The sequence below is a fragment of the Leuresthes tenuis genome, unplaced genomic scaffold (genome assembly GCF_036924035.1).
Source record: "Leuresthes tenuis unplaced genomic scaffold, fLeuTen1.0.hap1 SCAF_98, whole genome shotgun sequence".
NCBI classification, from domain to species: Eukaryota; Metazoa; Chordata; class Actinopteri; order Atheriniformes; family Atherinopsidae; genus Leuresthes; species Leuresthes tenuis.
Window position 1 is genome coordinate 16,854 of NW_027325452.1, and position 23,592 is coordinate 40,445.

The window sequence follows — 23,592 nt, forward strand, 5'->3', positions numbered from 1 at the left end:
GTGATCAGACGTTGCAACAAAAGACATGCAGGTTGTAGAGAGAAGAGAAAAAGCTTACAGCAAATGGTATTTTCAAGCGGTCTCCCACCCAAGTACTAACCAGAACCAACCCTGCTTGGCTTCCGAGATCAGACGAGGTCAGGCATATTGAGGGTGGTGTGGCCGTAAGCAACAATGTCTGTGACAAATGTGCATTATATAAGTACAGGAATCATACGGTTCCTCTATGTAACCAGATAATTGCTGAGAAAGGCTGATGTGTAGTGGGCACATCATCTTCCCTGACGTGATTATTCTCTTCAGCTGAAACTGAGACTCTCAGATCACTTCGTGTCTTCCAACAAAGCAGCAGCAGCTGAAGATGACCAACTTCCTCATGTGTCACAGGGTGATCAGACGTTGCAACAAAAGACATGCAGGTTGTAGAGAGAAGAGAAAACGCTTACAGCACCTGGTATTCCCAAGCAGTCTCCCATTGAAGTACTAACCAGGCCCAACCCTCCTTAGCTTCCGAGATCAGACGAGGTCGGGCATATTCAGGGTGGTGTGGCCGTAAGGAACAATTTCTGTGACAAATGTGCATTATATAAGTACTGGAATCATACACTTCCTCTATGTAACCAGATAATTTCCGAGAAAGGCTCACTTGTTATGGGCACATCTTCTTCCCTGATGTGATCATTCTCTGCAGCTGAAACTGAGACTCTCAGATCACTTCGTGTCTGCCAACAAAGCAGCAGCAGCTGAAGATGACCAACTTCCTCATGTGTCACAGGGTGATCAGACGTTGCAACAAAAGACATGCAGGTGGTAGAGAGAAGAGAAAAAGCTTACAGCACCTGGTATTCCCAAGAGGTCTTCCATCCAAGTACTAACCAGGCCCAACCCTCCTTGGCTTCCAAGATCAGACGAGGTCGGGCATATTCAGGGTGGTGCGGCCGTAAGCAACAATAGCTGTGACAAATGTGCATTATATAGGTACTGGAATCATACACTTCTTCTATGTAACCAGATAATTGCAGAGAAAGGCTGACTTGTAGTGGGCACATCTTCTTCCCTGATGTGATTATTCTCTGCAGCTGAAACTGAGACTCTCAGATCACTTCGTGTCTAACAACAAAGAAGCAGCAGCTGCTGAAGATGACCAACTTCCTCATGTGTCACAGGATGATCAGACGTTGCAACAAAAGACATGCAGGTGGTAGAGAGAAGAGAAGAAGCTTACAGCACCTGGTATTCCCAAGTAGTCTCCCATCCAAGTACTAAGCAGGCTCAACCCTGCTTGGCTTCCGAGATCAGACGAGGTCGGGCATGTTCAGGGTGGTGTGGCCGTAAGCAACAATGTCTCTGACAAATGTGCATTATATAGGTACTGGAATCATACGGTTCCTCTATGCAACCAGATAATTGCCGAGAAAGGCTGATAAGTAGTGGGCACATCTTCTTCCCTGACGTGATTATTCTCTCGAGCTGAAACTGAGACTCTCAGATCACTTTGTGTCTGCCAACAAAGCAGCAGAAGCTGAAGATGACCAACTTCCTCATGTGTCACAGGGTGATCAGACATTGCAACAAAAGACATGCAGGTGGTAGAGAGAAGAGAAAAAGCTTACAACACCTGGTATTCCGAAGAGGTCTTCCATCCAAGTACAAACCAGGCCCAACCCTGCTTGGCTTCCGAGATCAGACGAGGTCGGGCATGTTCAGGGTTGTGTGGCCGTAAGCAACAATGTCTCTGACAAATGTGCATTATATAGGTACTGGAATCATACGGTTCCTCTATGCACCCAGATAATTGCAGAGAAAGGCTGATGTGTAGCGGGCATATCATCTTCTCTGATGTGATCATTCTCTGCAACTGAAACTGAGACTCTCAGATCACTTCGTGTCAGCCAACAAAGCAGCAGCAGCTGAAGATGACCAACTTCCTCATGTGTCACAGGGTGATCAGACGTTGCAACAAAAGACATGCAGGTGGTAGAGAAAAAGCTTACAGCACCTGGTATTCCCAAGAGGTCTTCCATCCAAGTACTAACCACGCCCAACCCTCCTTGGCTTCCAAGATCAGACAAGGTCGGGCATATTCAGGGTGGTGCGGCCGTAAGCAACAATAGCTGTGACAAATGTGCATTATATAGGTACTGGAATCATACACTTCTTCTATGTAACCAGATAATTGCAGAGAAAGGCTGACTTGTAGTGGGCACATCTTCTTCCCTGATGTGATTATTCTCTGCAGCTGAAACTGAGACTCTCAGATCACTTCGTGTCTGCCAACAAAGAAGCAGCAGCTGCTGAAGATGACCAACTTCCTCATGTGTCACAGGATGATCAGACGTTGCAAGAAAAGACATGCAGGTGGTAGAGAGAAGAGAAGAAGCTTACAGCACCTGGTATTCCCAAGCAGTCTCCCATCCAAGTACTAAGCAGGTTCAACCCTGCTTGGCTTCCGAGATCAGACGAGGTCGGGCATGTTCAGGGTGGTGTGGCCGTAAGCAACAATGTCTCTGACAAATGTGCATTATATAGGTACTGGAATCATACGGTTCCTCTATGCAACCAGATAATTGCCGAGAAAGGCTGATGTGTAGCGGGCATATCATCTTCTCTGATGTGATCATTCTCTTCAGCTGAAACTGAGACTCTCAGATCACTTCGTGTCTGCCAACAAAGCAGCAGAAGCTGAAGATGACCAACTTCCTCATGTGTCACAGGGTGATCAGACGTTGCAACAAAAGACATGCAGGTGGTAGAGAGAAGATAAAAAGCTTAAGGCACCTGGTATTCCCAAGCGGTCTACTATTCAAGCACTAACCAGGCGCAACCCTGCTTGGCTTCCGAGATCAGACGAGGTCGGGCTTATTCAGGGTGGTGTGGCCGTAAGCAACTATATCGGTGACAAATGTGCATTATATAGGTACTGGAATCATACACTTCCTCTGTGTAACCAGATAATTGCCGAAAAAGGCTGACTTGTAGTGGGTTCATCTTCCTCCTTGATGTGATTATTCTCTTCAGCTGAAACTGAGACTCTCAGATCACCTTGTGTCTATCAACAAAGCAGCAGCAGCTGAAGATGACCAACTTCTTCACGTGTCACAGGGTGATCAGACGTTGCAACAAAAGACATGCAGGTGGTAGAGAGAAGAGAAAAAGCTTACAGCACCTGGTATTCCCAAGCTGTCTCCCATCCAAGTACTAACCAGGTACAACCTTCTTGGTGTCCGAGATCAGACGAGGTCTGGCTTATTCAGGGTGGTGTGGCCGTAAGCAACAATGTCTCTGACAAATGTGCATTATATAGGTACTGGAATCATACGGTTCCTCTATGCACCCAGATAATTGCAGAGAAAGGCTGATGTGTAGCGGGCATATCATCTTCTCTGATGTGATCATTCTCTGCAACTGAAACTGAGACTCTCAGATCACTTCGTGTCAGCCAACAAAGCAGCAGCAGCTGAAGATGACCAACTTCCTCATGTGTCACAGGGTGATCAGACGTTGCAACAAAAGACATGCAGGTGGTAGAGAGAAGAGAAAAAGCTTACAGCACCTGGTATTCCCAAGAGGTCTTCCATCCAAGTACTAACCACGCCCAACCCTCCTTGGCTTCCAAGATCAGACGAGGTCGGGCATATTCAGGGTGGTGCGGCCGTAAGCAACAATAGCTGTGACAAATGTGCATTATATAGGTACTGGAATCATACACTTCTTCTATGTAACCAGATAATTGCAGAGAAAGGCTGACTTGTAGTGGGCACATCTTCTTCCCTGATGTGATTATTCTCTGCAGCTGAAACTGAGACTCTCAGATCACTTCGTGTCTGCCAACAAAGAAGCAGCAGCTGCTGAAGATGACCAACTTCCTCATGTGTCACAGGATGATCAGACGTTGCAAGAAAAGACATGCAGGTGGTAGAGAGAAGAGAAGAAGCTTACAGCACCTGGTATTCCCAAGCAGTCTCCCATCCAAGTACTAAGCAGGTTCAACCCTGCTTGGCTTCCGAGATCAGACGAGGTCGGGCATGTTCAGGGTGGTGTGGCCGTAAGCAACAATGTCTCTGACAAATGTGCATTATATAGGTACTGGAATCATACGGTTCCTCTATGCAACCAGATAATTGCCGAGAAAGGCTGATTTGTAGCGGGCATATCATCTTCTCTGATGTGATCATTCTCTTCAGCTGAAACTGAGACTCTCAGATCACTTCGTGTCTGCCAACAAAGCAGCAGAAGCTGAAGATGACCAACTTCCTCATGTGTCACAGGGTGATCAGACGTTGCAACAAAAGACATGCAGGTGGTAGAGAGAAGATAAAAAGCTTAAGGCACCTGGTATTCCCAAGCGGTCTACTATTCAAGCACTAACCAGGCGCAACCCTGCTTGGCTTCCGAGATCAGACGAGGTCGGGCTTATTCAGGGTGGTGTGGCCGTAAGCAACTATATCGGTGACAAATGTGCATTATATAGGTACTGGAATCATACACTTCCTCTGTGTAACCAGATAATTGCCGAAAAAGGCTGACTTGTAGTGGGTTCATCTTCCTCCTTGATGTGATTATTCTCTTCAGCTGAAACTGAGACTCTCAGATCACCTTGTGTCTATCAACAAAGCAGCAGCAGCTGAAGATGACCAACTTCTTCACGTGTCACAGGGTGATCAGACGTTGCAACAAAAGACATGCAGGTGGTAGAGAGAAGAGAAAAAGCTTACAGCACCTGGTATTCCCAAGCTGTCTCCCATCCAAGTACTAACCAGGTACAACCTTCTTGGTGTCCGAGATCAGACGAGGTCTGGCTTATTCAGGGTGGTGTGGCCGTAAGCAACAATGTCTCTGACAAATGTGCATTATATAGGTACTGGAATCATACGGTTCCTCTATGCAACCAGATAATTGCCGAGAAAGGCTGATGTGTAGCGGGCAAATCATCTTCTCTGATGTGATCATTCTCTGCAACTGAAACTGAGACTCTCAGATCACTTTGTGTCAGCCAACAAAGCAGGAGCAGCTGAAGATGACCAACTTCCTCATGTGTCACAGGGTGATCAGATGTTGCAACAAAAGACATGCAGGTTGTAGAGAGAAGAGAAAACACTTACAGCACCTGGTATTCCCAAGCAGTCTCCCATCCAAGTACTAAGCAGGCTCAACGCTGCTTGGCTTCCGAGATCAGACGAGGGCGGGTATGTTCAGGGTGGTGTGGCCGTAAGCAACAATGTGTCTGACAAAAGTGCATTATATTAGTACAGGAATCATACGGTTCCTCTATGTAACCAGATAATTGCTGAGAAAGGCTGATGTGTAGTGGGCACATCTTCTTCCCTGACGTGATTATTCTCTTCAGCTGAAACTGAGACTCTCAGATCACTTCGTGTCTTCCAACAAAGCAGCAGCAGCTGAAGATGACCAACTTCCTCATGTGTCACAGGGTGATCAGACGTTGCAACAAAAGACATGCAGGTTGTAGAGAGAAGAGAAAACGCTTACAGCACCTGGTATTCCCAAGCAGTCTCTCATCAAAGTACTAACCAGGCCCAACCCTCCTTGGCTTCTGAGATCAGACGAGGTCAGACATATTCAGGGTGGTTTGGCCGTAAGCAACAATCTCTGTGACAAATGTGCATTATATAGGCAATGGAATCATATGGTTCCTCTATGTAACAAGATAATTGCCAAAAAAAGGCTGATATATAGTGGGCACATCTTGTTCCCTGACGTGATAATTTTCTCCAGCTGAAAATGAGACTCTAAGATCACTTCGTGTCTGCCAACAAAGCAGCAGCAGCTGAAGATGACCAACTTCCTCATGTGTCACAGGGTGATCAGACGTTGCAACAAAAGACATGCAGGTGGTTGAGAGAAGAGAAAAAGCTTACAGCACCTGGTATTCCCAAGCGGTCTCCCATCCAAGTACTAACCAGGCCCAACCGTGCTTGGCTTCCAAGATCAGACGAGGTTGGGCATATTCAGGGTGGTGTGGCCGTAAGTAACAATGTCTGTGACAAATGTGCATTATATAGGTACTGGAATCATACGGTTCCTCTATGCAACCATATAATTGCCAAGAAAGGCTGATATGTAGTGGGCACATCTTGTTCCCTGACGTGATCATTTTCTCCAGCTGAAAATGAGACTCTAAGATCACTTCGTGTCTGCCAACAAAGCAGCAGAAAATGAAGATGACCAACTTCCTCATGTGTCACAGGGTGATCAGACGTTGCAACAAAAGACATGCAGGTGGTTGAGAGAAGAGAAAAAGCTTACATCACCTGATAATCCCAAGCGGTCTCCCATCCAAGTACTAACCAGGCCCAACCCTGCTTGGCTTCCGAGATCAGACGAGGTCAGGCATGTTCCGGGTGGTGTGGCCGTAAGCAGCAATGTCTCTGACAAATGTGCATTATATAGGTACTGGAATCATACGGTTCCTCTATGCAACCAGATAATTGCCGAGAAAAGCTGATGTGTAGCGGGTAAATCATCTTCTCTGATGTGATCATTCTCTGCAACTGAAACTGAGACTCTCAGATCACTTTGTGTCTGCCAACAAAGCAGCAGCAGCTGAAGATGACCAACTTCCTCATGTGTCACAGGGCGATCAGACGTTGCAACAAAAGACATGCAGGTGGTAGAGAGAAGAGAAAAAGCTTACAGCACCTGGTATTCCCAAGCGGTCTCTCATCAAAGTACTAACCAGGCCCAACCCTCCTTGGCTTCTGAGATCAAACGAGGTCAGACATATTCAGGGTGGTTTGGCCGTAAGCAACAATCTCTGTGACAAATGTGCATTATATAGGCAATGGAATCATATGGTTCCTCTATGTAACAAGATAATTGCCGAAAAAGGCTGATATATAGTGGGCACATCTTGTTCCCTGACGTGATAATTTTCTCCAGCTGAAAATGAGACTCTAAGATCACTTCGTGTCTGCCAACAAAGCAGCAGCAGCTGAAGATGACCAACTTCCTCATGTGTCACAGGGTGATCAGACGTTGCAACAAAAGACATGCAGGTGGTTGAGAGAAGAGAAAAAGCTTACAGCACCTGGTATTCCCAAGCGGTCTCCCATCCAAGTACTAACCAGGGCCAACCCTGCTTGGCTTCCAAGATCAGACGAGGTTGGGCATATTCCGGGTGGTGTGGCCGTAAGTAACAATGTTTGTGACAAATGTGCATTATATAGGTACTGGAATCATACGGTTCCTCTATGCAACCATATAATTGCCAAGAAAGGCTGATATGTAGTGGGCACATCTTGTTCCCTGACGTGATAATTTTCTCCAGCTGAAAATGAGACTTTAAGATCACTTCGTGTCTGCCAACAAAGCAGCAGAAAATGAAGATGACCAACTTCCTCATGTGTCACAGGGTGATCAGACGTTGCAACAAAAGACATGCAGGTGGTTGAGAGAAGAGAAAAAGCTTACAGCACCTGATAATCCCAAGCGGTCTCCCATCCAAGTACTAACCAGGCACAACCCTGCTTGGCTTTCGAGATCAGACGAGGTCGGGCATATTCAGGGTGGTGTGGCCGTAAGCAACAATGTCTCTGACAAATGTAAATTGTATAGGTACTGGAATCATACGTTTCCTCTATATAACCAGATAATTGCAGAGAAAGGCTGATAAATAGTGGACACATCTTCTTCCCTGACGTGATTATTCTCTCCAGCTGAAAATGAGACTCTCAGATCACTTCGTGTCTGCCAACAAAGCAGCAGCAGCTGAAGATGACCAACTTTCTCATGTGTCACAGGGCGATCAGACGTTGCAACAAAATACATGCAGGTGGTAGAGAGAAGAGAAAAAGATTACATCACCTGGTATTCCCAAGCGGTGTCCCATCAAAGTACTAACCAGAACCAGCCCTCCTTGGCTTCCGAGATCAGACAAGGTCAGACATATTCAGGGTGGTTTGTCCGTAAGTAACAATCTCTGTGACAAATGTGCATTATATAGGCAATGGAATCATACACTTCCTCTATGTAACCAGATAATTGCCGAGAAAGGCTGATATGTAGTGGGCACATCTTCTTCCCTGACGTGATAATTCTCTCCAGCTGAAAATGAGACTCTCAGATCACTTTGTGTCTGCCAACAAAGCAGCAGCAGCTGAAGATGACCAACTTCCTCATGTGTCACAGGGTGATCAGACGTTGCAACAAAAGACATGCAGGTGGTAGAGAGAAGAGAAAAAGCTTACAGCACCTGGTATTCCCAAGCAGTCTTCCATCCAAGTACTAACCAGGCCCAAACCTGCTTGACTTCCAAGATCAGACAAGGTCGGGCTTATTCAGGGTGGTGTGGCCGTAAGCAACAATATCTGTGACAAATGTGCATTATATAGGTACTGGAATCATACACTTCCTCTATGTAACCAGATAATTGCCCAGAAAGGCTGACTTGTAGTGGGCACATCTTCTTCCCTGATGTGATTATTCTCTGCAGCTGAAATTGACACTCTCAGATCACTTCGTGTCTGCCAACAAAGACGCAAAAGCAGCTGAAGATGACCAACTTCCTCATGTGTCACAGGAGGATCAGACGTTGCCACAAAAGACATGAAGGTGGTAGAGAGTAGAGAAGAAGCTTACAGCACCTGGTATTCCCAAGTGGTCTCCTATGCAAGTACTAACCAGGCCCAACCCTGCTTGGCTTCCAAGATCAGACGAGGTCAGGCATGTTCCGGGTGGTGTGGCCGTAAGCAGCAATGTCTCTGACAAATGTGCATTATATAGGTACTGGAATCATACGGTTCCTCTATGCAACCATATAATTGCCAAGAAAGGCTGATATGTAGTGGGCACATCTTGTTCCCTGACGTGATAATTTTCTCCAGCTGAAAATGAGACTTTAAGATCACTTCGTGTCTGCCAACAAAGCAGCAGAAAATGAAGATGACCAACTTCCTCATGTGTCACAGGGTGATCAGACGTTGCAACAAAAGACATGCAGGTGGTAGAGAGAAGAGAAAAAGCTTACAGCACCTGGTATTCCCAAGCAGTCTTCCATCCAAGTACTAACCAGGCCCAAACCTGCTTGACTTCCAAGATCAGACAAGGTCGGGCTTATTCAGGGTGGTGTGGCCGTAAGCAACAATATCTGTGACAAATGTGCATTATATAGGTACTGGAATCATACACTTCCTCTATGTAACCAGATAATTGCCCAGAAAGGCTGACTTGTAGTGGGCACATCTTCTTCCCTGATGTGATTATTCTCTGCAGCTGAAATTGACACTCTCAGATCACTTCGTGTCTGCCAACAAAGACGCAAAAGCAGCTGAAGATGACCAACTTCCTCATGTGTCACAGGAGGATCAGACGTTGCCACAAAAGACATGAAGGTGGTAGAGAGTAGAGAAGAAGCTTACAGCACCTGGTATTCCCAAGTGGTCTCCTATGCAAGTACTAACCAGGCCCAACCCTGCTTGGCTTCCAAGATCAGACGAGGTCAGGCATGTTCCGGGTGGTGTGGCCGTAAGCAGCAATGTCTCTGACAAATGTGCATTATATAGGTACTGGAATCATACGGTTCCTCTATGCAACCATATAATTGCCAAGAAAGGCTGATATGTAGTGGGCACATCTTGTTCCCTGACGTGATAATTTTCTCCAGCTGAAAATGAGACTTTAAGATCACTTCGTGTCTGCCAACAAAGCAGCAGAAAATGAAGATGACCAACTTCCTCATGTGTCACAGGGTGATCAGACGTTGCAACAAAAGACATGCAGGTGGTTGAGAGAAGAGAAAAAGCTTACAGCACCTGATAATCCCAAGCGGTCTCCCATCCAAGTACTAACCAGGCACAACCCTGCTTGGCTTTCGAGATCAGACGAGGTCGGGCATATTCAGGGTGGTGTGGCCGTAAGCAACAATGTCTCTGACAAATGTAAATTGTATAGGTACTGGAATCATACGTTTCCTCTATATAACCAGATAATTGCAGAGAAAGGCTGATAAATAGTGGACACATCTTCTTCCCTGACGTGATTATTCTCTCCAGCTGAAAATGAGACTCTCAGATCACTTCGTGTCTGCCAACAAAGCAGCAGCAGCTGAAGATGACCAACTTCCTCATGTGTCACAGGGCGATCAGACCTTGCAACAAAATACATGCAGGTGGTAGAGAGAAGAGAAAAAGCTTACAGCACCTGGCATTCCCAAGGGGTCTCCCATTCAAGTACTAACCAGGCCCAACCCTGCTTGGGTTCTGAGATCAGTCGAGGTCGGGCATATTCAGGGTGGTGTGGCCGTAAGTAACAATGTCTGTGAAAAATGTGCATTATATAGGTACTGGAATAATACAGTTCCTCTATGTAACCAGATAATTGCAGAGAAAGGCTATCTTGTTGTGGGCACATCTTCTTCCTTGATGTGATTATTCTCTGCAGCTGAAACTGAGACTCTCAGATCACTTCGTGTCTGCTAACAAAGCAGCAGCAGCTGAAGATGACCAACTTCCTCATGTGTCACAGGGCGATCAGACATTGCAACAAAAGACATGTAGGTGGTAGAGAGAAGAGAAAAAGCTTACAGCACCTGGTATTCCCAAGCGGTGTCCCATCAAAGTACTAACCAGAACCAGCCCTCCTTGGCTTCCGAGATCAGACAAGGTCAGACATATTCAGGGTGGTTTGTCCGTAAGTAACAATCTCTGTGACAAATGTGCACTATATAGGCAATGGAATCATACACTTCCTCTATGTAACCAGATAATTGCCGAGAAAGGCTGATATGTAGTGGGCACATCTTCTTCCCTGACGTGATAATTCTCTCCAGCTGAAAATGAGACTCTCAGATCACTTTGTGTCTGCCAACAAAGCAGCAGCAGCTGAAGATGACCAACTTCCTCATGTGTCACAGGGTGATCAGACGTTGCAACAAAAGACATGCAGGTGGTAGAGAGAAGAGAAAAAGCTTACAGCACCTGGTATTCCCAAGCAGTCTTCCATCCAAGTACTAACCAGGCCCAAACCTGCTTGACTTCCAAGATCAGACAAGGTCGGGCTTATTCAGGGTGGTGTGGCCGTAAGCAACAATATCTGTGACAAATGTGCATTATATAGGTACTGGAATCATACACTTCCTCTATGTAACCAGATAATTGCCCAGAAAGGCTGACTTGTAGTGGGCACATCTTCTTCCCTGATGTGATTATTCTCTGCAGCTGAAATTGACACTCTCAGATCACTTCGTGTCTGCCAACAAAGACGCAAAAGCAGCTGAAGATGACCAACTTCCTCATGTGTCACAGGAGGATCAGACGTTGCCACAAAAGACATGAAGGTGGTAGAGAGTAGAGAAGAAGCTTACAGCACCTGGTATTCCCAAGTGGTCTCCTATGCAAGTACTAACCAGGCCCAACCCTGCTTGGCTTCCAAGATCAGACGAGGTCAGGCATGTTCCGGGTGGTGTGGCCGTAAGCAGCAATGTCTCTGACAAATGTGCATTATATAGGTACTGGAATCATACGGTTCCTCTATGCAACCATATAATTGCCAAGAAAGGCTGATATGTAGTGGGCACATCTTGTTCCCTGACGTGATAATTTTCTCCAGCTGAAAATGAGACTTTAAGATCACTTCGTGTCTGCCAACAAAGCAGCAGAAAATGAAGATGACCAACTTCCTCATGTGTCACAGGGTGATCAGACGTTGCAACAAAAGACATGCAGGTGGTTGAGAGAAGAGAAAAAGCTTACAGCACCTGATAATCCCAAGCGGTCTCCCATCCAAGTACTAACCAGGCACAACCCTGCTTGGCTTTCGAGATCAGACGAGGTCGGGCATATTCAGGGTGGTGTGGCCGTAAGCAACAATGTCTCTGACAAATGTAAATTGTATAGGTACTGGAATCATACGTTTCCTCTATATAACCAGATAATTGCAGAGAAAGGCTGATAAATAGTGGACACATCTTCTTCCCTGACGTGATTATTCTCTCCAGCTGAAAATGAGACTCTCAGATCACTTCGTGTCTGCCAACAAAGCAGCAGCAGCTGAAGATGACCAACTTCCTCATGTGTCACAGGGCGATCAGACCTTGCAACAAAATACATGCAGGTGGTAGAGAGAAGAGAAAAAGCTTACAGCACCTGGCATTCCCAAGGGGTCTCCCATTCAAGTACTAACCAGGCCCAACCCTGCTTGGGTTCCGAGATCAGTCGAGGTCGGGCATATTCAGGGTGGTGTGGCCGTAAGTAACAATGTCTGTGAAAAATGTGCATTATATAGGTACTGGAATAATACAGTTCCTCTATGTAACCAGATAATTGCAGAGAAAGGCTAACTTGTTGTGGGCACATCTTCTTCCTTGATGTGATTATTCTCTGCAGCTGAAACTGAGACTCTCAGATCACTTCGTGTCTGCTAACAAAGCAGCAGCAGCTGAAGATGACCAACTTCCTCATGTGTCACAGGGCGATCAGACATTGCAACAAAAGACATGTAGGTGGTAGAGAGAAGAGAAAAAGCTTACAGCACCTGGTATTCCCAAGCGGTGTCCCATCAAAGTACTAACCAGAACCAGCCCTCCTTGGCTTCCGAGATCAGACAAGGTCAGACATATTCAGGGTGGTTTGTCCGTAAGTAACAATCTCTGTGACAAATGTGCACTATATAGGCAATGGAATCATACACTTCCTCTATGTAACCAGATAATTGCCGAGAAAGGCTGATATGTAGTGGGCACATCTTCTTCCCTGACGTGATAATTCTCTCCAGCTGAAAATGAGACTCTCAGATCACTTTGTGTCTGCCAACAAAGCAGCAGCAGCTGAAGATGACCAACTTCCTCATGTGTCACAGGGTGATCAGACGTTGCAACAAAAGACATGCAGGTGGTAGAGAGAAGAGAAAAAGCTTACAGCACCTGGTATTCCCAAGCAGTCTCCCATCCAAGTACTAACGAGGCCCAAACCTGCTTGACTTCCAAGATCAGACAAGGTCGGGCTTATTCAGGGTGGTGTGGCCGTAAGCAACAATATCTGTGACAAATGTGCATTATATAGGCAATGGAATCATACACTTCCTCTATGTAACCAGATAATTGCCGAGAAAGGCTGACTTGTAGTGGGCACATCTTCTTCCCTGATGTGATTATTCTCTGCAGCTGAAATTGACACTCTCAGATCACTTCGTGTCTGCCAACAAAGACGCAGCAGCAGCTGAAGATGACCAACTTCCTCATGTGTCACAGGAGGATCAGACGTTGCCACAAAAGACATGAAGGTGGTAGAGAGTAGAGAAGAAGCTTACAGCACCTGGTATTCCCAAGTGGTCTCCCATGCAAGTACTAACCAGGCCCAACCCTGCTTGGCTTCCAAGATCAGACGAGGTCAGGCATGTTCCGGGTGGTGTGGCCGTAAGCAGCAATGTCTCTGACAAATGTGCATTATATAGGTACTGGAATCATACGGTTCCTCTATGCAACCAGATAATTGCCGAGAAAGGCTGATGTGTAGCGGGTAAATCATCTTCTCTGATGTGATCATTCTCTGCAACTGAAACTGAGACTCTCAGATCACTTCATGTCTGCCAACAAAGCAGCAGCAGCTGAAGATGACCAACTTCCTCATGTGTCACAGGGTGGTCAGACGTTGCAACAAAATACATGCAGGTGGTTGAGAGAAGAGAAAAAGCTTACAGCACCTGGTATTCCCAAGTTGTCTCCAATTCAAGTACTAACAAGGCCCAACCCTGCTTGGCTTCCAAGATCAGACGAGCTCGGGCATGTTCAGGGTGGTGTGGCCGTAAGCAACAATGTCTGTGACAAATGTGCATTATATAGGTACTGGAATCATACGGTTCCTCTATGCAACCAGATAATTGCCGAGAAAGGCTGACTTGTTATGGGCACATCTTCTTCCCTGATGTGATTATTCTCTGCAGCTGAAACTGAGACTCTCAGATCACTTTGTGTCTGCCAACAAAGCAGCAGCAGCTGAAGATGACCAACTTCCTCATGTGTCACAGGGTGATCAGATGTTACAACAAAAGACATGCAGGTGGTAGAGAGAAGAGAAAAAGCTTACAGCACCTGGTATTCCCAAGCAGTCTCCCACCCAAGTACTAACCAGGCACAACCCTGCTTGGCTTCCGAGATCAGACGAGGTCGGGCATATTATATTCAGGGTGGTGTGGCCGTAAGCGACAATCTCTGTGACAAATGTGTATTATATAGGTACTGGAATCATACACTTCCTCTATGTAACCAGATAATTGCCGAGAAAGGCTGACTCTTAGTGGTTACATCTTCCTTCTTGATGTGATCATTCTCTTCAGCTGAAACTGAGACTCTCAGATCACTTCGTGTCTGCCAACAAAGCAGCAGAAGCTGAAGATGACCAACTTCCTCATGTGTCACAGGGTGATCAGACATTGCAACAAAAGACATGCAGGTTGTAGAGAGAAGAGAAAAAGCTTACAGCACCTGGTATTCCCAAGCAGTCTCCCATTCAAGAACTAACCAGGCCCAACCCTGCTTGGCTTCCGAGATCAGACGAGGTCGAGCTTATTCAGGGTGGTGTGGCTGTAAGCAACAATATCTGGTACAAATGTGTATTATATAGGTACTGGAATCATACACTTCCTCTATGTAACCAGATAATTGCCGAGAAAGGCTGACTCTTAGTGGGCACATCTTCCTCCTTGATGTGATTATTCTCTGGAGCTGAAACTGAGACTCTCAGATCACTTCATGTCTGCCAACAAAGCAGCAGCAGCAGCTGAAGATGATCAACTTCCTCATGTGTCACAGGGTGATCAGACGTTGCAACAAAAGACATGCAGGTTGTAGAGAGAAGAGAAAAAGCTTACAGCAAATGGTATTTTCAAGCGGTCTCCCACCCAAGTACTAACCAGAACCAACCCTGCTTGGCTTCCGAGATCAGACGAGGTCAGGCATATTGAGGGTGGTGTGGCCGTAAGCAACAATGTCTGTGACAAATGTGCATTATATAAGTACAGGAATCATACGGTTCCTCTATGTAACCAGATAATTGCTGAGAAAGGCTGATGTGTAGTGGGCACATTATCTTCCCTGACGTGATTATTCTCTTCAGCTGAAACTGAGACTCTCAGATCACTTCGTGTCTTCCAACAAAGCAGCAGCAGCTGAAGATGACCAACTTCCTCATGTGTCACAGGGTGATCAGACGTTGCAACAAAAGACATGCAGGTTGTAGAGAGAAGAGAAAACGCTTACAGCACCTGGTATTCCCAAGCAGTCTCCCATTGAAGTACTAACCAGGCCCAACCCTCCTTAGCTTCCGAGATCAGACGAGGTCGGGCATATTCAGGGTGGTGTGGCCGTAAGGAACAATTTCTGTGACAAATGTGCATTATATAAGTACTGGAATCATACACTTCCTCTATGTAACCAGATAATTTCCGAGAAAGGCTCACTTGTTATGGGCACATCTTCTTCCCTGATGTGATCATTCTCTGCAGCTGAAACTGAGACTCTCAGATCACTTCGTGTCTGCCAACAAAGCAGCAGCAGCTGAAGATGACCAACTTCCTCATGTGTCACAGGGTGATCAGACGTTGCAACAAAAGACATGCAGGTGGTAGAGAGAAGAGAAAAAGCTTACAGCACCTGGTATTCCCAAGAGGTCTTCCATCCAAGTACTAACCAGGCCCAACCCTCCTTGGCTTCCAAGATCAGACGAGGTCGGGCATATTCAGGGTGGTGCGGCCGTAAGCAACAATAGCTGTGACAAATGTGCATTATATAGGTACTGGAATCATACACTTCTTCTATGTAACCAGATAATTGCAGAGAAAGGCTGACTTGTAGTGGGCACATCTTCTTCCCTGATGTGATTATTCTCTGCAGCTGAAACTGAGACTCTCAGATCACTTCGTGTCTAACAACAAAGAAGCAGCAGCTGCTGAAGATGACCAACTTCCTCATGTGTCACAGGATGATCAGACGTTGCAACAAAAGACATGCAGGTGGTAGAGAGAAGAGAAGAAGCTTACAGCACCTGGTATTCCCAAGTAGTCTCCCATCCAAGTACTAAGCAGGCTCAACCCTGCTTGGCTTCCGAGATCAGACGAGGTCGGGCATGTTCAGGGTGGTGTGGCCGTAAGCAACAATGTCTCTGACAAATGTGCATTATATAGGTACTGGAATCATACGGTTCCTCTATGCAACCAGATAATTGCCGAGAAAGGCTGATAAGTAGTGGGCACATCTTCTTCCCTGACGTGATTATTCTCTCGAGCTGAAACTGAGACTCTCAGATCACTTTGTGTCTGCCAACAAAGCAGCAGAAGCTGAAGATGACCAACTTCCTCATGTGTCACAGGGTGATCAGACATTGCAACAAAAGACATGCAGGTGGTAGAGAGAAGAGAAAAAGCTTACAACACCTGGTATTCCGAAGAGGTCTTCCATCCAAGTACAAACCAGGCCCAACCCTGCTTGGCTTCCGAGATCAGACGAGGTCGGGCATGTTCAGGGTTGTGTGGCCGTAAGCAACAATGTCTCTGACAAATGTGCATTATATAGGTACTGGAATCATACGGTTCCTCTATGCACCCAGATAATTGCAGAGAAAGGCTGATGTGTAGCGGGCATATCATCTTCTCTGATGTGATCATTCTCTGCAACTGAAACTGAGACTCTCAGATCACTTCGTGTCAGCCAACAAAGCAGCAGCAGCTGAAGATGACCAACTTCCTCATGTGTCACAGGGTGATCAGACGTTGCAACAAAAGACATGCAGGTGGTAGAGAGAAGAGAAAAAGCTTACAGCACCTGGTATTCCCAAGAGGTCTTCCATCCAAGTACTAACCACGCCCAACCCTCCTTGGCTTCCAAGATCAGACGAGGTCGGGCATATTCAGGGTGGTTTGGCCGTAAGCAACAATCTCTGTGACAAATGTGCATTATATAGGCAATGGAATCATATGGTTCCTCTATGTAATAAGATAATTGCCAAAAAAAGGCTGATATATAGTGGGCACATCTTGTTCCCTGACGTGATAATTTTCTCCAGCTGAAAATGAGACTCTAAGATCACTTCGTGTCTGCCAACAAAGCAGCAGCAGCTGAAGATGACCAACTTCCTCATGTGTCACAGGGTGATCAGACGTTGCAACAAAAGACATGCAGGTGGTTGAGAGAAGAGAAAAAGCTTACAGCACCTGGTATTCCCAAGAGGTCTCCCATCCAAGTACTAACCAGGCCCAACCGTGCTTGGCTTCCAAGATCAGACGAGGTTGGGCATATTCAGGGTGGTGTGGCCGTAAGTAACAATGTCTGTGACAAATGTGCATTATATAGGTACTGGAATCATACGGTTCCTCTATGCAACCATATAATTGCCAAGAAAGGCTGATATGTAGTGGGCACATCTTGTTCCCTGACGTGATCATTTTCTCCAGCTGAAAATGAGACTCTAAGATCACTTCGTGTCTGCCAACAAAGCAGCAGAAAATGAAGATGACCAACTTCCTCATGTGTCACAGGGTGATCAGACGTTGCAACAAAAGACATGCAGGTGGTTGAGAGAAGAGAAAAAGCTTACAGCACCTGATAATCCCAAGCGGTCTCCCATCCAAGTACTAACCAGGCCCAACCCTGCTTGGCTTCCGAGATCAGACGAGGTCAGGCATGTTCCGGGTGGTGTGGCCGTAAGCAGCAATGTCTCTGACAAATGTGCATTATATAGGTACTGGAATCATACGGTTCCTCTATGCAACCAGATAATTGCCGAGAAAAGCTGATGTGTAGCGGGTAAATCATCTTCTCTGATGTGATCATTCTCTGCAACTGAAACTGAGACTCTCAGATCACTTTGTGTCTGCCAACAAAGCAGCAGCAGCTGAAGATGACCAACTTCCTCATGTGTCACAGGGCGATCAGACGTTGCAACAAAAGACATGCAGGTGGTAGAGAGAAGAGAAAAAGCTTACAGCACCTGGTATTCCCAAGCGGTCTCTCATCAAAGTACTAACCAGGCCCAACCCTCCTTGGCTTCTGAGATCAAACGAGGTCAGACATATTCAGGGTGGTTTGGCCGTAAGCAACAATCTCTGTGACAAATGTGCATTATATAGGCAATGGAATCATATGGTTCCTCTATGTAACAAGATAATTGCCGAAAAAGGCTGATATATAGTGGGCACATCTTGTTCCCTGACGTGATAATTTTCTCCAGCTGAAAATGAGACTCTAAGATCACTTCGTGTCTGCCAACAAAGCAGCAGCAGCTGAAGATGACCAACTTCCTCATGTGTCACAGGGTGATCAGACGTTGCAACAAAAGACATGCAGGTGGTTGAGAGAAGAGAAAAAGCTTACAGCACCTGGTATTCCCAAGCGGTCTCCCATCCAAGTACTAATCAGGCACAACTCTGCTTGGCTTTCGAGATCAGACGAGGTCGGGCATATTCAGGGTGGTGTGGCCGTAAGCAACAATGTCTCTGACAAATGTAAATTGTATAGGTACTGGAATCATACGTTTCCTCTATATAACCAGATAATTGCAGAGAAAGGCTGATAAATAGTGGACACATCTTCTTCCCTGACGTGATTATTCTCTCCAGCTGAAAATGAGACTCTCAGATCACTTCGTGTCTGCCAACAAAGCAGCAGCAGCTGAAGATGACCAACTTCCTCATGTGTCACAGGGCGATCAGACGTTGCAACAAAATACATGCAGGTGGTAGAGAGAAGAGAAAAAGATTACATCACCTGGTATTCCCAAGCGGTGTCCCATCAAAGTACTAACCAGAACCAGCCCTCCTTGGCTTCCGAGATCAGACAAGGTCAGACATATTCAGGGTGGTTTGTCCGTAAGTAACAATCTCTGTGACAAATGTGCATTATATAGGCAATGGAATCATACACTTCCTCTATGTAACCAGATAATTGCCGAGAAAGGCTGATATGTAGTGGGCACATCTTCTTCCCTGATGTGATAATTCTCTCCAGCTGAAAATGAGACTCTCAGATCACTTTGTGTCTGCCAACAAAGCAGCAGCAGCTGAAGATGACCAACTTCCTCATGTGTCACAGGGTGATCAGACGTTGCAACAAAAGACATGCAGGTTGTAGAGAGAAGAGAAAAAGCTTACAGCAAATGGTATTTTCAAGCGGTCTCCCACCCAAGTACTAACCAGGCCCAACCCTGCTTGGCTTCCGAGATCAGACGAGGTCAGGCATATTGAGGGTGGTGTGGCCGTAAGCAACAATGTCTGTGACAAATGTGCATTATATAAGTACAGGAATCATACGGTTCCTCTATGCAACCAGTTAATTTCCGAGAAAGGCTGATGTGTACTGGGCACATCTTCTTCCCTGACGTGATTATTCTCTGCAGCTGAAACTGAGACTCTCAGATCACTTTGTGTCTGCCAACAAAGCAGCAGCAGCTGAAGATGACCAACTTCCTCATGTGTCACAGGGTGATCAGACGTTGCAACAAAAGACATGCAGGTGGTAGAGAGAAGAGAAAAAGCTTACAGCACCTGGTATTCCCAGACAGTCTACCATCCAAGTACTAACCAGGCCCAAACCTGCTTGGCTTCTGAGATCAGATGAGGTCGGGCATATTCAGGGTGGTGTGGCCGTAAGCAACCATAACTGTGACAAATGTGCATTATATAGGTACTGGAATCATACAGTTCCTCTATGTAACCAGATAATTGCCGTGAAAAGCTGATAAGTAGTGGGCACATCTTCTTCCCTGACGTGATTATTCTCTCGAGCTGAAACTGAGACTCTCAGATCACTTTGTGTCTGCCAACAAAGCAGCAGAAGCTGAAGATGACCAACTTCCTCATGTGTCACAGGGTGATCAGACATTGCAACAAAAGACATGCAGGTGGTAGAGAGAAGAGAAAAAGCTTACAGCTCCTGGTATTCCCAAGCGGTCTCCCATTTAAGTACTAACCAGGCCCAACCCTCCTTGGCTACCGAGATCAGACGAGGTCGGGCGTGTTCAGGGTGGTGTGGCCGTAAGCAACAATGTCTGTGACAAATGTGCATTATATAGGCACTGGAATCATACGGTTCCTCTATGCAACCAGATAATTGCCGAGAAAGGCACACTTGTAGTGGGCAAATCTTCTTCCCTCATGTGATCATTCTCTGCAGCTGAAACTGAGACTCTCAGATCACTTCGTGTCTGCCAACAAAGCAGCAGCAGCTGAAAATGACCACCTTTCTCATGTGTCACAGGGTGATCAGACGTTGCAACAAAAGACATGCAGGTGGTCGAGAGAAGAGAAAAAGCTTAGAGCACCTGGTATTCCCAAGAGGTCTTCCATCCAAGTACTAACCACGCCCAACCCTCCTTGGCTTCCGAGATCAGACGAGGTCGGGCATGTTCAGGGTGGTGTGGCCGTAAGCAACAATGTCTCTGACAAATGTGCATTATATAGGTACTGGAATCATACGGTTCCTCTATGCAACCAGATCATTTCCGAGAAAGGCTGATGTGTAGTGGGCACATCTTCTTCCCTGACGTGATTATTCTCTGCAGCTGAAACTGAGACTCTCAGATCACTTCGTGTCTGCCAACAAAGCAGCAGTAGCTGAAGATGACCAACTTCCTCATGTGTATCAGGGTGATCAGACGTTGCAACAAAAGACATGCAGGTGGTAGAGAGAAGAGAAAAAGCTTACAGCACCTGGTATTCCCAGAGAGTCTACCATCCAAGTACTAACCAGGCCAAAACCTGCTTGGCTTCCGAGATCAGACGTGGTCAGGCATTTTCAGGGTGGTGTGGCCGTAATTAACCATAACTGTGACAAATGTGCATTATAAAGGTACTGGAATCATACAGTTCCTCTATGTAACCAGATAATTGCCGAGAAAAGCTGATAAGTAGTGGGCACATCTTCTTCCCTGACGTGATTATTCTCTCGAGCTGAAACTGAGACTCTCAGATCACTTTGTGTCTGCCAACAAAGCAGCAGAAGCTGAAGATGACCAACTTCCTCATGTGTCACAGGGTGATCAGACGTTGCAACAAAAGACATGCAGGTGGTAGAGAGAAGAGAAAAAGCTTAAGGCACCTGGTATTCCCAAGCGGTCTACCATTCAAGTACTAACCAGGCCCAACCCTGCTTGGCTTCCGAGATCAGACGAGGTCGGGCTTATTCAGGGTGGTGTGGCCGTAAGCAACAATATCGGTGACAAATGTGCATTATATAGGTACTGGAATCATACACTTCCTCTGTGTAACCAGATAATTGCCGAAAAAGGCTGACTTGTAGTGGGTTCATCTTTCTCCTTGATGTGATTATTCTCTTCAGCTGAAACTGAGACTCTCAGATCACCTCGTGTCTATCAACAAAGCAGCAGCAGCTGAAGATGACCAACTTCTTCACGTGTCACAGGGTGATCAGACGTTGCAACAAAAGACATGCAGGTGGTAGAGAGAAGAGAAAAAGCTTACAGCACCTGGTATTCCCAAGCTGTCTCCCATCCAAGTACTAACCAGGTACAACCTTCTTGGTGTCCGAGATCAGACGAGGTCGGGCTTATTCAGGGTGGTGTGGCCGTAAGCAACAATGTCTCTGACAAATGTGCATTATATAGGTACTGGAATCATACGGTTCCTCTATGCAACCAGATAATTGCCGAGAAAGGCTGATGTGTAGCGGGCAAATCATCTTCTCTGATGTGATCATTCTCTGCAACTGAAACTGAGACTCTCAGATCACTTTGTGTAAGCCAACAAAGCAGCAGCAGCTGAAGATGACCAACTTCCTCATGTGTCACAGGGTGATCAGACGTTGCAACAAAAGACATGCAGGTTGTAGAGAGAAGAGAAAAAGCTTACAGCACCTGGTATTCCCAAGCAGTCTCCCATCCAAGTACTAAGCAGGCTCAACCCTGCTTGGCTTCCGAGATCAGACGAGGTCGGGTATGTTCAGGGTGGTGTGGCCGTAAGCAACAATGTGTCTGACAAAAGTGCATTATATAAGTACAGGAATCATACGGTTCCTCTATGTAACCAGATAATTGCTGAGAAAGGCTGATGTGTAGTGGGCACATCTTCTTCCCTGACGTGATTATTCTCTTCAGCTGAAACTGAGACTCTCAGATCACTTCGTGTCTTCCAACAAAGCAGCAGCAGCTGAAGATGACCAACTTCCTCATGTGTCACAGGGTGATCAGACGTTGCAACAAAAGACATGCAGGTTGTAGAGAGAAGAGAAAACGCTTACAGCACCTGGTATTCCCAAGCAGTCTCCCATTAAAGTACTAACCAGGCCCAACCCTCCTTGGCTTCCGAGATCAGACGAGGTCGGGCATATTCAGGGTGGTGTGGCCGTAAGGAACAATTTCTGTGACAAATGTGCATTATATAAGTACTGGAATCATACACTTCCTCTATGTAACCAGATAATTTCCGAGAAAGGCTCACTTGTTATGGGCACTTCTTCTTCCCTGATGTGATCATTCTCTGCAGCTGAAACTGAGACTCTCAGATCACTTCGTGTCTGCCAACAAAGCAGCAGCAGCTGCTGAAGATGACCAACTTCCTCATGTGTCACAGGGTGATCAGACGTTGCAACAAAAGACATGCAGGTGGTAGAGAGAAGAGAAAAAGCTTAAAGCACCTGGTATTCCCAAGAGGTCTTCCATCCAAGTACTAACCAGGCCCAACCCTCCTTGGCTTCCGAGATCAGACGAGGTCGGGCATGTTCAGGGTGGTGTGGCCGTAAGCAACAATGTCTCTGACAAATGTGCATTATATAGGTACTGGAATCATACGGTTCCTCTATGCAACCAGTTAATTTCCGAGAAAGGCTGATGTGTACTGGGCACATCTTCTTCCCTGACGTGATTATTCTCTGCAGCTGAAACTGAGACTCTCAGATCACTTTGTGTCTGCCAACAAAGCAGCAGCAGCTGAAGATGACCAACTTCCTCATGTGTCACAGGGTGATCAGACGTTGCAACAAAAGACATGCAGGTGGTAGAGAGAAGAGAAAAAGCTTACAGCACCTGGTATTCCCAGACAGTCTACCATCCAAGTACTAACCAGGCCCAAACCTTCTTGGCTTCCGAGATCAGACGAGGTCGGGCATATTCAGGGTGGTGTGGCCGTAAGCAACCATAACTGTGACAAATGTGCATTATATAGGTACTGGAATCATACAGTTCCTCTATGTAACCAGATAATTGCAGAGAAAAGCTGATAAGTAGTGGGCACATCTTCTTCCCTGACGTGATTATTCTCTCGAGCTGAAAGTGAGACTCTCAGATCACTTTGTGTCTGCCAACAAAGCAGCAGAAGCTGAAGATGACCAACTTCCTCATGTGTCACAGGGTGATCAGACATTGCAACAAAAGACATGCAGGTGGTAGAGAGAAGAGAAAAAGCTTAAAGCACCTGGTATTCCCAAGAGGTCTTCCATCCAAGTACAAACCATGCCCAACCCTGCTTGGTTTCCGAGATCAGACGAGGTCGGGCATGTTCAGGGTTGTGTGGCCGTAAGCAACAATGTCTCTGACAAATGTGCATTATATAGGTACTGGAATCATACGGTTCCTCTATGCACCCAGATAATTGCAGAGAAAGGCTGATGTGTAGCGGGCATATCATCTTCTCTGA

At 46.2% G+C, this 23,592-nt stretch overlaps 2 non-coding genes and 52 pseudogenes across 2 annotated transcripts; all 54 read right to left on the reverse strand.

The window, feature by feature from the left end:
- Positions 1-51: 51 nt before the first annotated feature.
- On the reverse strand, positions 52-170 carry LOC140286850 (5S ribosomal RNA; annotated as a pseudogene).
- Positions 171-439: 269 nt separating this feature from the next.
- Positions 440-558, reverse strand: LOC140286561 (5S ribosomal RNA; annotated as a pseudogene).
- A 269-nt stretch (positions 559-827) lies between these two features.
- Positions 828-946, reverse strand: LOC140286553 (5S ribosomal RNA; annotated as a pseudogene).
- A 272-nt stretch (positions 947-1,218) lies between these two features.
- On the reverse strand, positions 1,219-1,337 carry LOC140286910 (5S ribosomal RNA; annotated as a pseudogene).
- Positions 1,338-1,606: 269 nt separating this feature from the next.
- Positions 1,607-1,725, reverse strand: LOC140286632 (5S ribosomal RNA; annotated as a pseudogene).
- Positions 1,726-1,987: 262 nt separating this feature from the next.
- LOC140286809 (5S ribosomal RNA) lies at positions 1,988-2,106 on the reverse strand (annotated as a pseudogene).
- Positions 2,107-2,378: 272 nt separating this feature from the next.
- On the reverse strand, positions 2,379-2,497 carry LOC140286571 (5S ribosomal RNA; annotated as a pseudogene).
- A 269-nt stretch (positions 2,498-2,766) lies between these two features.
- Positions 2,767-2,885, reverse strand: LOC140286867 (5S ribosomal RNA; annotated as a pseudogene).
- Positions 2,886-3,541: 656 nt separating this feature from the next.
- Positions 3,542-3,660, reverse strand: LOC140286716 (5S ribosomal RNA; annotated as a pseudogene).
- A 272-nt stretch (positions 3,661-3,932) lies between these two features.
- LOC140286572 (5S ribosomal RNA) lies at positions 3,933-4,051 on the reverse strand (annotated as a pseudogene).
- A 269-nt stretch (positions 4,052-4,320) lies between these two features.
- LOC140286868 (5S ribosomal RNA) lies at positions 4,321-4,439 on the reverse strand (annotated as a pseudogene).
- Positions 4,440-5,095: 656 nt separating this feature from the next.
- Positions 5,096-5,214, reverse strand: LOC140286835 (5S ribosomal RNA; annotated as a pseudogene).
- Positions 5,215-5,483: 269 nt separating this feature from the next.
- On the reverse strand, positions 5,484-5,602 carry LOC140286746 (5S ribosomal RNA; annotated as a pseudogene).
- A 270-nt stretch (positions 5,603-5,872) lies between these two features.
- On the reverse strand, positions 5,873-5,991 carry LOC140286543 (5S ribosomal RNA). The gene has a single exon (XR_011911317.1). It is a non-coding gene; the product is annotated as a 5S ribosomal RNA (ribosomal RNA).
- Positions 5,992-6,260: 269 nt separating this feature from the next.
- LOC140286695 (5S ribosomal RNA) lies at positions 6,261-6,379 on the reverse strand (annotated as a pseudogene).
- A 269-nt stretch (positions 6,380-6,648) lies between these two features.
- On the reverse strand, positions 6,649-6,767 carry LOC140286623 (5S ribosomal RNA; annotated as a pseudogene).
- Positions 6,768-7,036: 269 nt separating this feature from the next.
- Positions 7,037-7,155, reverse strand: LOC140286551 (5S ribosomal RNA; annotated as a pseudogene).
- Positions 7,156-7,424: 269 nt separating this feature from the next.
- LOC140286619 (5S ribosomal RNA) lies at positions 7,425-7,543 on the reverse strand (annotated as a pseudogene).
- A 657-nt stretch (positions 7,544-8,200) lies between these two features.
- LOC140286710 (5S ribosomal RNA) lies at positions 8,201-8,319 on the reverse strand (annotated as a pseudogene).
- A 272-nt stretch (positions 8,320-8,591) lies between these two features.
- On the reverse strand, positions 8,592-8,710 carry LOC140286636 (5S ribosomal RNA; annotated as a pseudogene).
- Positions 8,711-8,979: 269 nt separating this feature from the next.
- Positions 8,980-9,098, reverse strand: LOC140286711 (5S ribosomal RNA; annotated as a pseudogene).
- A 272-nt stretch (positions 9,099-9,370) lies between these two features.
- On the reverse strand, positions 9,371-9,489 carry LOC140286637 (5S ribosomal RNA; annotated as a pseudogene).
- Positions 9,490-9,758: 269 nt separating this feature from the next.
- LOC140286620 (5S ribosomal RNA) lies at positions 9,759-9,877 on the reverse strand (annotated as a pseudogene).
- A 269-nt stretch (positions 9,878-10,146) lies between these two features.
- LOC140286673 (5S ribosomal RNA) lies at positions 10,147-10,265 on the reverse strand (annotated as a pseudogene).
- A 657-nt stretch (positions 10,266-10,922) lies between these two features.
- LOC140286712 (5S ribosomal RNA) lies at positions 10,923-11,041 on the reverse strand (annotated as a pseudogene).
- Positions 11,042-11,313: 272 nt separating this feature from the next.
- Positions 11,314-11,432, reverse strand: LOC140286638 (5S ribosomal RNA; annotated as a pseudogene).
- Positions 11,433-11,701: 269 nt separating this feature from the next.
- LOC140286621 (5S ribosomal RNA) lies at positions 11,702-11,820 on the reverse strand (annotated as a pseudogene).
- A 269-nt stretch (positions 11,821-12,089) lies between these two features.
- Positions 12,090-12,208, reverse strand: LOC140286547 (5S ribosomal RNA; annotated as a pseudogene).
- A 657-nt stretch (positions 12,209-12,865) lies between these two features.
- LOC140286798 (5S ribosomal RNA) lies at positions 12,866-12,984 on the reverse strand (annotated as a pseudogene).
- Positions 12,985-13,256: 272 nt separating this feature from the next.
- Positions 13,257-13,375, reverse strand: LOC140286533 (5S ribosomal RNA; annotated as a pseudogene).
- Positions 13,376-13,644: 269 nt separating this feature from the next.
- Positions 13,645-13,763, reverse strand: LOC140286566 (5S ribosomal RNA; annotated as a pseudogene).
- Positions 13,764-14,032: 269 nt separating this feature from the next.
- Positions 14,033-14,156, reverse strand: LOC140286605 (5S ribosomal RNA; annotated as a pseudogene).
- A 269-nt stretch (positions 14,157-14,425) lies between these two features.
- LOC140286559 (5S ribosomal RNA) lies at positions 14,426-14,544 on the reverse strand (annotated as a pseudogene).
- Positions 14,545-14,816: 272 nt separating this feature from the next.
- LOC140286852 (5S ribosomal RNA) lies at positions 14,817-14,935 on the reverse strand (annotated as a pseudogene).
- Positions 14,936-15,204: 269 nt separating this feature from the next.
- Positions 15,205-15,323, reverse strand: LOC140286562 (5S ribosomal RNA; annotated as a pseudogene).
- A 269-nt stretch (positions 15,324-15,592) lies between these two features.
- Positions 15,593-15,711, reverse strand: LOC140286554 (5S ribosomal RNA; annotated as a pseudogene).
- Positions 15,712-15,983: 272 nt separating this feature from the next.
- LOC140286911 (5S ribosomal RNA) lies at positions 15,984-16,102 on the reverse strand (annotated as a pseudogene).
- A 269-nt stretch (positions 16,103-16,371) lies between these two features.
- LOC140286633 (5S ribosomal RNA) lies at positions 16,372-16,490 on the reverse strand (annotated as a pseudogene).
- A 269-nt stretch (positions 16,491-16,759) lies between these two features.
- LOC140286634 (5S ribosomal RNA) lies at positions 16,760-16,878 on the reverse strand (annotated as a pseudogene).
- Positions 16,879-17,148: 270 nt separating this feature from the next.
- On the reverse strand, positions 17,149-17,267 carry LOC140286913 (5S ribosomal RNA). Its single transcript, XR_011911326.1, has one exon. It is a non-coding gene; the product is annotated as a 5S ribosomal RNA (ribosomal RNA).
- A 269-nt stretch (positions 17,268-17,536) lies between these two features.
- On the reverse strand, positions 17,537-17,655 carry LOC140286558 (5S ribosomal RNA; annotated as a pseudogene).
- Positions 17,656-17,924: 269 nt separating this feature from the next.
- Positions 17,925-18,043, reverse strand: LOC140286624 (5S ribosomal RNA; annotated as a pseudogene).
- A 269-nt stretch (positions 18,044-18,312) lies between these two features.
- Positions 18,313-18,431, reverse strand: LOC140286548 (5S ribosomal RNA; annotated as a pseudogene).
- Positions 18,432-19,088: 657 nt separating this feature from the next.
- LOC140286802 (5S ribosomal RNA) lies at positions 19,089-19,207 on the reverse strand (annotated as a pseudogene).
- A 269-nt stretch (positions 19,208-19,476) lies between these two features.
- On the reverse strand, positions 19,477-19,595 carry LOC140286569 (5S ribosomal RNA; annotated as a pseudogene).
- Positions 19,596-19,864: 269 nt separating this feature from the next.
- LOC140286825 (5S ribosomal RNA) lies at positions 19,865-19,983 on the reverse strand (annotated as a pseudogene).
- A 269-nt stretch (positions 19,984-20,252) lies between these two features.
- LOC140286713 (5S ribosomal RNA) lies at positions 20,253-20,371 on the reverse strand (annotated as a pseudogene).
- A 269-nt stretch (positions 20,372-20,640) lies between these two features.
- LOC140286848 (5S ribosomal RNA) lies at positions 20,641-20,759 on the reverse strand (annotated as a pseudogene).
- A 269-nt stretch (positions 20,760-21,028) lies between these two features.
- On the reverse strand, positions 21,029-21,147 carry LOC140286908 (5S ribosomal RNA; annotated as a pseudogene).
- A 656-nt stretch (positions 21,148-21,803) lies between these two features.
- On the reverse strand, positions 21,804-21,922 carry LOC140286702 (5S ribosomal RNA; annotated as a pseudogene).
- A 269-nt stretch (positions 21,923-22,191) lies between these two features.
- LOC140286626 (5S ribosomal RNA) lies at positions 22,192-22,310 on the reverse strand (annotated as a pseudogene).
- A 272-nt stretch (positions 22,311-22,582) lies between these two features.
- LOC140286544 (5S ribosomal RNA) lies at positions 22,583-22,701 on the reverse strand (annotated as a pseudogene).
- Positions 22,702-22,970: 269 nt separating this feature from the next.
- LOC140286609 (5S ribosomal RNA) lies at positions 22,971-23,089 on the reverse strand (annotated as a pseudogene).
- Positions 23,090-23,358: 269 nt separating this feature from the next.
- LOC140286759 (5S ribosomal RNA) lies at positions 23,359-23,477 on the reverse strand (annotated as a pseudogene).
- Positions 23,478-23,592: the final 115 nt, after the last annotated feature.